Raw genomic sequence first — 12,880 nt, forward strand, 5'->3', positions numbered from 1 at the left:
AGGTAACTAATACACTTTGCCAATCAATTATTATCAAAAACTTGATGGGAAAAATAATATTTGTGCAGGCCTGCTGAATAAAGAATCTGCAGTCTGAAAACGTCCCTAGACATTCTGCCATATTAATTGTTCTAAAGAACCAGCTCTTGGTTTTGTTTCCATCATTATTTTCTGCCTTTATGCTTATTAACTTTTTCTTTTATTTTGTTGCTCTTTTCCTAGCTTGTTGAGTTGAATGTTTAGTTCATTAATTTTTCATCTTTTCTGTTCACTAATAAATGCATTTAAGGCTATGAATTTTCCCCTGACTATGACTTTGGCCACTTCTCATAGGTTTTGAGATGTTCTGCCCAATATTCCAAATGTTACCTTTGAATCAAGCCAGACAATCAGAAAGTTGTTCTCAGCACTTAGTAAGTGCTTAATAAATATTTGACTGACTTACTGAATAGCAAAAATCATCATCGTCATCATCATTGGGGTAGAGTTGGAAAGTGAAACATCAATAATATAGGATTGGCCAAGTCGATGCTATGAAAATACAAATGAATTATTATGCAGCCATCACACAGAGTCTCTCTCATGTAACACAAGCACGTATGACTTTATTCAAATGTGTAGGATTGAGGGTCTCCATAGAAGAAAAGGATAAAATACAGCCAGGCCTTAAAGAGACCAAGTCTAGGTGAGAAGACAACCTCCAGCACAGGAAACAACTAGAAAACAACTAATTACACCCCAATGGAAGGCTTCAGAAAGTCCCAGTCTCCTGGAGCAGGAGGGGGTCCTCGAATGTCATTTAGAGGATGGTACAGGACTGTAATCTTGATTCTTCCTCTTCCTAGCTGTGTGACCTCAGGGCTAGTTACTTAACCCCTCTGAGTTCAGTTTCCTCCTCTGTAAAATGAGAACAATAAGTCTTGTGAGGATTAAAGTAGATAAACCCTGGCACTTCATTAATAGTTAACAGATAATATTTATCGTTAGTATCAGGAGCCCAGTGACCTGCCTGTGTGGGCTGTGAGGGAGGTAATTCACCCCCACCTGGCGGCTGTGCCTGACCCCCAGGCCTGTGGGAATGTTCTCCTTGCAACCTCCCAGCGCCCCTTTATGATTTCTGTGAGCCTGAGGTACTTCTGCCTTCATGGGCCCCTTCCTACATTAAAAGAATATTCTAGGGGCTGGCCCCGTGGCCGAGTGGTTAAGTTTGCGCACTCCGCTTCGGCGGCCCAGGGTTTCTCCAGTTTGGATCCTGGGCACGGACATGGCACCGCTCATCAGGCCATGCTGAGGTGGCATCCCACAGGCCACAACTATAAGGACCCACAGCTAAAATATACAACTATGTACTGGGGGGCTTTGGGGAGAAAAAGCAAAAAAAAAAAAAGAAGAAGATTGGCGTCAGTTGTTAGCTCAGGTGACAATCTTTAAAAAAAAAAAAAGGAAAGAAACGGAAAAAAAATATTATAGGGGCCAGCCCGGTGGCATAGTGCTTAAGTTCACATGCTCTGCTTTGGCAGCCCGGGGTTCACCGGTTCAGATCCTGGGTGCGGACCGACACACCGCTCATCAAGCCATGCTGTGGCGGCGTCCCACATAGGAGAACTAGAAAGACTTACAGCTAGGATATACAACTATGCACTGGGGCTTTGGGGAGGGGAAAAAAAGAGGGAGATTGGCAACAGAGGTTAGCTCAGGGCCAATCTTAAAAAAAGTTTTTTAATTAAATATTTTATATATATTTTATATACATATACATAAACATACATATATAGAATTATATTTTATGACTGCATTGCATAAATATATCAGACATCTTCTTCTACCTAAAAGCTTATTTTATTCTGATTTTACAAGAGATTAAAACATTTCGGTGGGCCCCTGAAGCGCCCTGGGCCCAAGGCATGGTCCCTGCCGTGCCTAATGGAGAATCAGCCCGCGACCCTCGGTGACCGGCACCCCCTGGCCTCCTGCTCTTGGGGGTCTTCAGTCCTGAGGTCTGTGAGGTCCCTGCCTGTCTCCTCTCCTGTCATTCTCCTCCAAAGAACCAACAGATGGACACATCAGTGATGTTTGCCCCTTCCTCCCTCTGTGACCGCTCCCTTCGGGGGATGGTGGGGGGGGGGGGGTGCGGAGGGGCCGAGCATCGAGCTTTTGGCATCAAATGGGTAAATGTCACAGCCTGGCTCTGTCACCTACAAGCTGAGTGGCCATGGCAAGTCACTTCGAGCCTCAGTTTCTTCATTTGTGAAAGGGAGCTAATAGTACCTTCTTCACAAGGTGATTATAAGAATTTAAAATATTTCTTTAATTAAAAAATAAACATATGTAGCATGTGGGGTGCACAGTAGATGCCAGAAATTAAGTGAGTAAAGGTGTTCCTTCCTTTCTCTGAGGGAGAATTCCTAAGTGGTTCAAGCTTCCACCTGAGATGATGAAGCCAAGAGTCCAGAAGGACGGTGGAGAGAGCAGAAGCTCAGGGTGAACTCACCATGGGCCTCCAACAGCCTGGACTCTGGCTGGCAAGCACGTTCCTCCCTCTGTCCCTGGAGGACAGGTCTCCTTAGGAAGCCAATGTCCATCCTCCCAGACCCCGGGGAGCCTGGGACCGGAGCACGGAGGGGGAGAAGAAAGATGCTGGTGAGAGACAGATGTACCACCTCAAGGGGGCCGGATGCTCCCACCAGCAGGTTAGGGGCCCTGTCTCTCCTGGACTGAGCTGGGGCTCACGACCTATGCTTTCCAATCTCCAAGGAGATCAAAAATCCTCCTTTTCCCAGCGTCTTTCTTCAGGTGTGATAACCTAAGGCATACAGAGGCCTTTCCCTGGCTGTGTGACCTTGGGCAAGTCGCATAACTTCTCTGGGCTTCAGTTTGTCCATCCGTAAAATGGAAACTGTAACCATCACGCCCTGAAGGGTAGATGTGAATCTCAAGGGAGAATATATGTGAAGTGCAAAGCACAGTGCCAACCCATGTTCAGTACCAAATGAATATTTGCTGTTATCAAAAATTATTACTAGGCCTGTTTGGACATTTGGGCCGCCTGAGCACATGTCCAGCCCTGCTTCTGCAGCTCTGACCAGCCAACCATCTGCCCTGCAAGGGACTTCCACAGAGCCCTGGCCTCATCCAGCCCAGGGATCTTCCTCGTTTAACCTGATCGCCAGGTTCTGTGGCCTCACCCTGAACACCTGGCAGCACGCCTATACTCTGAGCTGGCGTAGCCCCAGGACCCCCCAGGTTCCCTGGAGCTCTTGGGTCATCTTCATCTCACCTGGAATTGGGGAGGGGCCTTGAGGGAGGAAGGAATCTGAAGTAGGAGGAGGGGATGGACCGCTCAGCTGTCTCCGCTTCTCCCCTCCTGCCCCACAATCCTTTCACCACCCATCGGGTCTTTGTAAAATGTAAATGACAACACCCCACTCTCCCGCTCTAAACCCTCCAGGGGCTTCTCGCACTTAGAACAGAATACACACTCCCCTCTCGGCTGATGAGGCCCACCTGACCTGGCCCTGGCCACTTTGCATCCTCATCTCACCCCACATGCTCCCTGGCCAAGGTAACCTCGCTGCCCCTTGAATTCACCAAGCTCATTCCAGCCTTAAGCCTTTGTCCTTGCTGTTCCCTCCACCTAGAACTCTCCCCCAGCTCTTGGCTGGACCTTCTCATGTCAGTCTTAACTCAAAGGCAGGTAGAGGGATGGATGCATGAATGGATGCATGGATGGATGCATGGGAGGATGAAGAGGTGACTGGATGGTTAGGTGAGTGAGCGAGGAAGTGGATGGGTGGATGGATGGATAGGTGGATGGATGGATGGATGGGTGGATGGATAGATGGATGGATGGACAGATGGATGGATGGATGGGTGGATGGATGGGAGGATGAAAAGGTGAATAGGTGGTTGGCTGGGTGGGTGGGTGAGAAGGTGGATGAATGGATGGGTGGTTGGATGGTGGATCAGCAGCAGGAAGCACTCATCATAGAACCCAGAAGGGTGGGTATTTTGGGGGGCTCCAATCTAGTGATGCGTAGTGCCATCAATTCCCCCCACATACCCTTCAGCATATTATCCAGACCCTTTGGACCAGGGAGGCTCCTTCTCAGGGTCACACCTACCTACACACACTTGGCACTAGGTGGATTTACAGAAGAGACCATAATGTTCTGTGTTCTGCTTCTTATATGCAGCAGGAGGAACATTTTCCATAGAGAACATCTCTCTAGAAATTAAACAAGTAAAGCAGGCTGTTTCTGTTACTTGGGTGGTCTTGGAGCACTCTTCCTGGGGGAAGGGAGACGCCAGCCCTGAGCTCTGGCCTGGGCCACCCAATCTTCCTGTGGACAATGAATCTGGTACACATAGATGGCCTGATCACAGTTGTCCAAATAGCGGTATCTGTGGGGAGCAGAAACAACATCTGAATTGCAACCCCAACCCAGCAGCCCCACCCGACTCCCAGCTCCTGGCAGACCCAAGGGCAGCATGGTATCTGCCTCAGGGCAGACAGGCAACCTTTGTGTCTGCAGGAGGGGGCAGCATTTATCTGTCCTGCTGTGGTAAAGGACCAGAGGAGGTCCCCAGCCATGGGGAGCTCACCTCCTCCCAAGGCCTCTGGACCACCTTGAACCCCCCATGCCATTGGAAAGACCTCCCTCTCACTGAGTTAACATCTGTCCCTGGGGATAATGTCCTCCCTGTTCCTAATTGGCCCCAGCTCTGCCCCGGGCCACACAGGATAGGCTGCCCGGCCATCCTTATGACATCTACAGCCTTCTCTGCTTCAGGAGGCCAGCCCTCATTTCAACGACCGAGTTCTTCCTTGAAGGTCTGAGAAAAATCATGGTTTCAATTCTCCTCATCTTCTCGCCACTCCGGTCAAATCGGTCAATTGATTCAACAGCAGTATTCAATAAGCTCTTATTGACCACCTACTGTGTGCAAAGCCCTGGGGCTACATTGGTTAATAAATTCAACATCATACACACCCTCCTTCTTAATGCATGATGACCAGAAAAAAAAACAAAAACAGAGCAGACATCCATTTGGTGTTTGTCGGATCCCAGGTGCTTTGCATACTGCTTCATTTGATCTTTACCTATCCGCCAAGTGTTATTATACCCATTGAACAGATGAGGACACTGAAGCTCAGAGAGGTGGAGTGACTTGCCAGGTCCTGTAGTAGCAGAAGCAGGGTGGGATCAGCTGCCTCCTACACCCCAATGACCTCCAGGGGCTGAACACAGGGCTCCGGAAAGAGCATTCTGGACAATCAGGAGAAAGTGAGGTGAAACCCTCTCCCCCGACATCAGGCTTCCAGGGATTCCCACGGGTTGAAGGCAGGGAGCCCAAGTCCGTCCATCTGTCCGCAGGGCTGTGCTTGGCATTATGCTCATCCATTAGTCGGCATTCGTTGAGACCCTTGGCATCTGGGCACCGTGCGCTGCTCAGCAGGGGGATGGGAGAGGACGGGAGACAGAGACGCTGGGTCTTGGTCCCAGTCTGGGCTGACAGCACCCCCACTAGCTCCCAGCTGTGCCCACCACCATCTACCAGCCTCCAGGACTCACACTCCAGAATCAGAGAGTAGATAAGGCAGGATTCCAGGGGCCCACGAGGTCATCAGAGGCCAGCCCTCCCTTTTTAGGTTAGGCAATCCCATAATACCCCTGCAGGTCGAGTTCACAACATCAGAGACCCACTACGCAGAGCAGTAATGGACGCCCCCCCCCCCCCCAACTCCCAGAGGGCCCTGGGGAGACCATAGGCTGCCAGCACGGTGCTGGAGGAGACCAGAGGGAACGGTGGCTCCATGTCCAGACCTGCCACCTGCGCTGGGGCCTCAGTGGAATGACATCAGCCTCAAGCCCTGACTCTGCCTTCTACTAGCTGTGTGACCTTGGGCAGGCCAGGTGGCCTCTGTTTCTTCATCTGGAAAGTAATTTTAAAGATCTCTACTTCACGGGATTGCCATAGGGTTAAATGAGAGAACATATGTAATGGGCTCAGTCTACAGAATCTGGCACATAGCAGGTGCTCAACTATTATTATTTTGTGTTTAATATCTAATGGCTGGCATTTGCTGAATGTTTCCCACGTGTGGGCCATTGAGAGGCCCCTCACCTACATCATTAGACTTACTGTAAGGTTCTCAGGGAGCTGTGCAGAGCTGGCACCCAGGAGATAGTCATTCTCTCCACTGGACACAAGACAGCTCCAGCCCTCGCTCTCCCCACCTCAGCAGGAGGGGCTGGCAGTGGTGACCTTCCAGCTCAGTGTCTGGGGATCTCTGAGTCCTGGTTCCTCCCTCTGTCACCTCCTCCTGCCTTCACCACCCACCCAGAAGTTCCACTGGCCTGCTCGCAGACTTACACGCCCTTCTCCCCTGCAGAATTCTAGAGGTCCCCGGCCCCTCCCTCCCTGTGCTTCACACCCGATGTCCTCCGCCCAGCCCACAGGCGTTGACTGGCAGAGAATAAGAGATCTCACCATCAGTTCACCAGAGTCTGCCCATTTCCTGGCAAGCAGCTGACACCTGTTTGGTTTTAAGAATCAAGGTTTCCACCCTCAGACGTTGCTGGTGAGAATGTCAAATAGTGCAGCCATCATGGAAAACAGTTTGACAGTTCCTCAAAAAGCCAAATGTGGAATCACCATGTGAGCCAGCACTTTCACTCCTAGGTGGAATTGAAAGGAAGTGAAAACAGGGGCTCGAACAGATACTTGCACACCAGTGTTCATAGAAGCGTCATTCACAACAGACAGGAGATAGAAAAACCCGTTAACAGACGAACACGTAAACAAAATGTGGTATAGATACACAATGGAATAGTATTCAGCCTTAAAAAGGAATGAAGTGCTGATCCATGCGACAACGTGGATGAATCTTGAAAACATTATGCTCGGTGAAAGAAAGAATATGTAAAAAGCCCAATACTGTATGATTCCACTTTTAAGAAATATCTACAAGAGAAATTCATAAAGACAGACAGTAAATTAGAAGTTCCCAGGGGCGGGGGGGAGGGGGAATGAGGAGTTATTGTCTTATGAGTACTGAGTTTCTGTTTGGGGAGATGAAAAAGTTTTGGAAATAGACGGTAATGGTTGCACAACATTGTGACTGTAATTAATGCCACTGAATTGTGCACTTAACGGTTAAAATGGAAAACTTCATGTTATATATCTTTTGCTACAATTTTTAAAAGTTAACAATGTAATATACCAGAAAACGTTGAATTGTGCCCTTTAAATGCGTGAATCGTATGGTATGTGAATTATATCTCAATAAAGCTATTTAAAAAGTTAGAGCTGGGGGCCTGCCCCATGGCTGAGTGGTTAAGTTTATGCACTTGGCTTGGGCAGCCCAGGGTTTCGCCAGTTTGGATCCTGAGCGCGGATATGGCACCGCTCGTCAAGCCATGCTGAGGCGGTATCCCACATGATACAAATAGAGGGACCTACAACTAAAATATACAACTATATACAGTGGGGGTGGGGATGGGGAGAAAAAGCAAAAAAAAAAAAAAAGATTGGCAACAGTTGTTAGCTCAGGCACCAATCTTTAAAAAAAAAAGAAAGAAAAAGTTAGAGCTTTCCTGGAATTCATAATGGCAACTTATTTCATTTCTTTTCCTTTCAACCCCTGTCTGGAGTTCCGGTTCCAGGCACAGGGCATGGCCTCCTGTTTTCAGGAGGTTGCGGTGGGGGTAACCTCTCTCCGGGAGAAAGAAATCATTTGCCTCCTCCTGCTGGCCACTGAGAGAACCACCTAAATTAGGAAGAAAAATAGTTTGTCAATTGCTAAACATCTGCCTAAAAAAATGAAAAACTAAGACATTCATATGATTAAAAAAACACTTCACTAAGGTCAAAAGGGTTTTCCAGGGGAAAGCCAGGCTCCCCCTCAGCCCGGTCCTCAGGGTTCCCGGTGGTGAACACCCTCCTCCTGCCTCCTTCCAGAGATTCTACGACCACGCAGGTGAAAGCCGCCATACACACTGCCCCAGACCTTGCTTTTATTCTCTTCTCAGTATATCTTGGAGATTGTTCCATGTCAGAAAAACACTTTTCTCTTTGTAATGTCCCACTAAGCTGAGATCCAGCTAACGGAAAGTCGAGTGGGACACACATTTAGTTTGGGTTTAGTGGGTTATAGTTAGAAGGTCCAGGGTCACTTCTAGGAACAGCTAGGTGACTGCCAGCCATCCCAGTGTAGGGAATGGTTTCCGGAAGTACTCCTGTCACCCATACCCGCTCTGCTGATTCACCTGGTGTCCTGACAGAAAGGTGCAGGGACAGAGGTCACATCCCTATGTCATCATGACAAATGTCCTAGGCACCCAACACCAGAAGAATTTTGGCAGTGGAGAACCAAAGTGTGCATCATGTGGAGCCAGGAGCTAGTCTGTAGAAAATTCTTCCAATTCTCAGACACATAAAGTAACAAGTGGAGGATTCAGTTCCCAGTAACACCTAGTTACGACGGAAGTCCCCACCATTGGGAAGACAATCAATGACGCAGCATACGCAATTACAAATGCGCCACATACTATTTTCTTTTTTCTTTTAAGATTTTATTTTTTCCTTTTTCTCCCCAAAGCCCCCCAGTACACAGTTGTATATTCTTAATTGTGGGTCCTTCTAGTTGTGGCATGTGGGATGCCACCTCAGCATGGCTTGATGAGTGGCGCCATGTCCGCACCCGGGATTCAAACCGGCAAAACCCTGGGCCGCCGCAACAGAGCGCACGAACTTAACCACTCAGCCACGGGGCCGGCCCCTATTTTGTTTTTTCTTGGGAATCACGTGCAATAGAATTGGCCAGAACACCTCTGCTGTAGGACACAAACCTGCAGCAGATTGTAAACGGCAGGTACATCTGTGTGTGACATCGAATGTTTTATATATCATGACCCATGAGGTTGTGTCTCAGCACATAACACATTTTGATCTGACAAAATCTGCAGCTCCTGACGAAACAACATTAAAAATTTGGCCTTCTCAAACTTGATAATATTAAAAATCTAAGATTTACATGACATTACCAATAACAGATTATGAAGCTGAGAAAAACCTCCCTAAAATAATAAAAAACATTTTCTGATCAAACGTGATAGAAGTCTGACTTTTCTTTCCCCTTATAGAAAATATAATAAAATCACTCATATGAAGAGCATGAAGCTTAGCATTGTAGAAAAAATATATTATAGTGGCACGTCAGGTAGTTAAATAAAATTTTCTTATTGTTCTGATTGTATCATTATGGTGTTTGTCAGCTTTTTTTTAAGTTTGTAATTTGTAGGAATTTATTTTCTCACTCTAAATAAATACTTAATTTTGCATGCGTCATTATATATTCTTCTTTTTTTTAAGAAGTCTCCAAATTTTTACAAACTTCAGTCTCCATAAACTTGAGTTCACCTGGTCCTAATGTAAAGTGCGTTTCTCACGTTGGATATCTGTCAAAAAAGGATTGATGGGTCCAGCCCTGTGGCAGAGTGTTTAAGTTGGCGCGCCCCTCTTCGGCGGCCATGGGTTTCGCCGGTTCGGTTCCTGGGCGCGGACATGGCACCGCTCATCAGGCCATGCTGGGGAGGTGTCCCACACAGCACCGCCAGAGGCACTCACACCTACAGAATATCCAGCTGTGTACTGGGGGGCTTTGGGGAGAAGACAAAGGGAAAAAAAAAGATTGGCAGCAGATATTAGCTCAGGTGCCAATCTTTAAAAACAAACAAACAAAAAGATTGAAAAGCTCTGGACTAGATAAATGCTCTCCAAGATTTCTTCCAGCTCCGGAATTCTCTGACTCTGTGGGAAACGCACCCTATCCCCCTGCTCCCAGCAGCTGCGGCTCTGGCAGAAAGACAAGGAAGTTCGTTCTTGGAGCCTCTCCAGGCCTTTCCTGCTGCACTTGGAGTCCTTGTCCCGAGGGGAGGCAGGGACAGATAAAGCGCCAGTGTGCAGAGTTCTGGGGGAGGGGGAGGAAGACAGGTGCCCTGAAGATGTGAGCTTTGGGAGAAAGGAAAGAGAAGCGGATAGAACCAAAGGCCCCAGTTCCTGTCTCTCACCCCTCACTCCACCACCAGGATAACTGGTCCCGCCTCCTCGGCAGCACTTAGGACATTCCCACACAGGGCTGGTCACGGTGCCGCCTCACAGCTCCCTGGTGCATTGTCTTCGCTGCACTACCCCGATTTGAAAGTATATTGTTCATTTGCGTGTTTATTAGCCTACTAGAATGCAAGTTCCACGAGGGCGGTGCCTTGCCTCTCTTCCTCACCCCTATATCCCCGGACACAGGACTCAGCACAAGGTGGGAACTCAATAATTGCTTTCATGCGTAACCTCTACCTCCAAGCAGCGATAAAGCTCCAAGCACAGAGCCCATGAATGAATGGTACGCATCTGTCTATCAGCCAATTAACGAGGGGCTATATTTGCATATTGCCTTTCTATTGGTGAAACCTGGAGGCTCTGGTTTCCTTCAGCCAATGGGGTAAGGGTCATAGTATCTGTGGCCACAACCCCTGCAAACCAGCTCTTCCTACCTGGAGGAAGGGGGGCCGCTCAGACTCCCCACTCTCCAGCTCCTTCTTCCTCCCCCTACCCGGGTTGGCACACAATTCAGTCACCTGAAAGTGTGACCGCGCCTGGTATACCTGAGGACCAGAGCTGGGTGAAGCTGATGTTAGGAAGAGGTGGGACAAAGGGAGGCGTAGGGTCCCAGTATGCCACAGAGATAGGCCACATGGCGCAGGCAGACCTTGGGGGTGAGTCCCTGTCACCTTAGACCTGCCCATCTCGGATCTAAGATCCTTGAGAAACCAAAGCAGGCAGGTGCAGGGGGCTCAGGGAACGGGGGAGGCGGCACACAACGACGACGCTGAGCACAGGGTAAGGCTACCTTTGGATTGGGACTTCCTGGGCCACACCCTAGAGAGTCCAAGCTGAATATGAGGTTGTCCAGGAGCCTGCATTCTTAATTAGCTCCCCCTGGGGATTTTGACACAGGTAGTCACCTCAGAAGAAACCAGCAGAGTAGACCCAGCGAAACCTTGGAAATCAAGCAGAACTCGGTCCCAGCTCCCCGCTCGCTTGTGGCTTCAGTCAAGATTTTCTTTAACCTCTCTGGAGCTGTTTTCTTCCTCTGTAAAACAGGGAACCTAATCTCTACTTAAAGGCATGCTATAGAAGTTATGGCACACAGCAGCTGGACAGCAAATCATCTTTATCATGGAATCAGAGCAAAGGTGGTGAAACAAAGTGTCACAGGGGAGATTCCCACCGACCACCCAACCCCCCAGGACCTGGGAAAGCCCAATGAACAAGTTCATTTCGCTAGTGGCCTCCATCTCCTCCCTCCACACACAAGAAATGACCCAGTCTCCCTTGAACCAAACCTTCTTTTGTTGTCCCATTATTTCAGGCAATCCAGATCTTCTGGGAAAGGCTTAATTGCAAGCAACCAATCAGATCATCTTCTGTAACACAGGCATTTATGTTTGCTCTGAATTTATATTTTCGTCCACCTAAAAGGTCATTCTTTTCAATAAAGATAATTTATTAAATCTACTGGGAAGTGGGGCTGAATTTTAATACTTTGTGAGCCTTTGCATTTACGTAAATTCATGAATCAGGGCAATAATCGTCCTTATGCTGTTTGGCCTAGTTGTGATTCAGAAAACATGAGACCCCTCTCTGGCCCTGCACACACACATAAGGGATTGAACACATATGTTTCATGCTCTTCACCGACTTTCTGATGCCTGCTCCCTCCTCAGTCAGCTGTGGCACCTGGAATCATGGTTCCTGAGACCAAGCATGGTCTTTGGGTGCAGAGACTCAAGCTCGAGTTCAAATTCTCGCTCTGGTCATCTTAGCTGACCCCAGGACCTTTGCACTTGCTGTTCTCTCTGCCTAGACACCTTTTCTACAAGAGGCACCTTCTCAACTTAAATGTCAGCTCCTCAAAGAGGCCTGCCCAATCCACTCTAAACATGACCTCCACTGTCCTCACACCAGCCCATTTGGGTACCTTTGTAATTATCTCAGTGTGTGTTTTGTTTGCTTTTGTGTGTTCTGTCCTTTAAAGGCAGGCACTTGGTGTTATGTGGGCTCTTGTGATGTGACGGAGGCTGTGTGGGCACATTGGCCTACCACATCCTCATGCAGGGCCTCAGAATTCTCATCTATGAAACAGAGAGAATAATACCCAACTCGGAGTCTGTGAGAGGATTACAGGAGACAATGACAGCCATGGGCCTTTGTGCTCCTGCCCATAGGGGTCTGCTGGAAGGGAGACGCGAGCCAGGATCAGGCAGGGGTCACAGGGGCTGGAGTTGAGGTCAGGTCTCATGTTGTCCCCTGGACCTTCTACAATTCCCCCAACAAAGGACTGGGTGCCCTCCCACATCTCTCCTCCAAGTTCTTTCCCATCCCCTCTTCCCTTTTCCCTCCCCATCCTCACCAGCATTTCCAGTGTTGGAGGGGTTTTCCTGGAAGGGTCTGAGGCATGAAGCCACTGGAGGTCAGCGTGGGTTGGATGATTACAGCTGCTTCAAGGACAGCTCAGCTTTGCTTGCCCATTCCCCCGCAGGGGTTCCCCAAGTCACTCAGAGCAACACATTTGCCAATGGCGGAGATGGGAACAGCTGCCGAATTCCTGCACTGGCTGTCTCCTGTGTAGGTCCTCCTTCCTTTCACCCTCCTCAGGTTCTTCCTTCCACACCTTTGACTGTGCCCCTCGTCTGGGCCAAGCCCTATCTGCAGAACCACAGCTCCTGGCTCTCCCTCACCAAGCCCGGCTCTCCAGGATTCACTGAGGCACAGCCTAGAGCCTTCCTGACAGGCACAACCTGGCTCTCCCCAAAACACA

General features: G+C 48.7%; 1 long non-coding RNA gene across 1 annotated transcript; it reads right to left on the reverse strand.

Moving 5' to 3' along the window:
- Positions 1-585: 585 nt before the first annotated feature.
- Positions 586-2,602, reverse strand: LOC138921259 (uncharacterized). The gene is made up of 2 exons (XR_011433692.1): positions 2,492-2,602; positions 586-897 (listed from the first exon to the last, which is right to left on the reverse strand). It is a non-coding gene; the product is annotated as an uncharacterized lncRNA (long non-coding RNA).
- Between the last annotated feature and the right edge of the window lie 10,278 nt (positions 2,603-12,880).

This window comes from Equus caballus, chromosome 28 (genome assembly GCF_041296265.1).
Source record: "Equus caballus isolate H_3958 breed thoroughbred chromosome 28, TB-T2T, whole genome shotgun sequence".
Classification (NCBI taxonomy): Eukaryota; Metazoa; Chordata; class Mammalia; order Perissodactyla; family Equidae; genus Equus; species Equus caballus.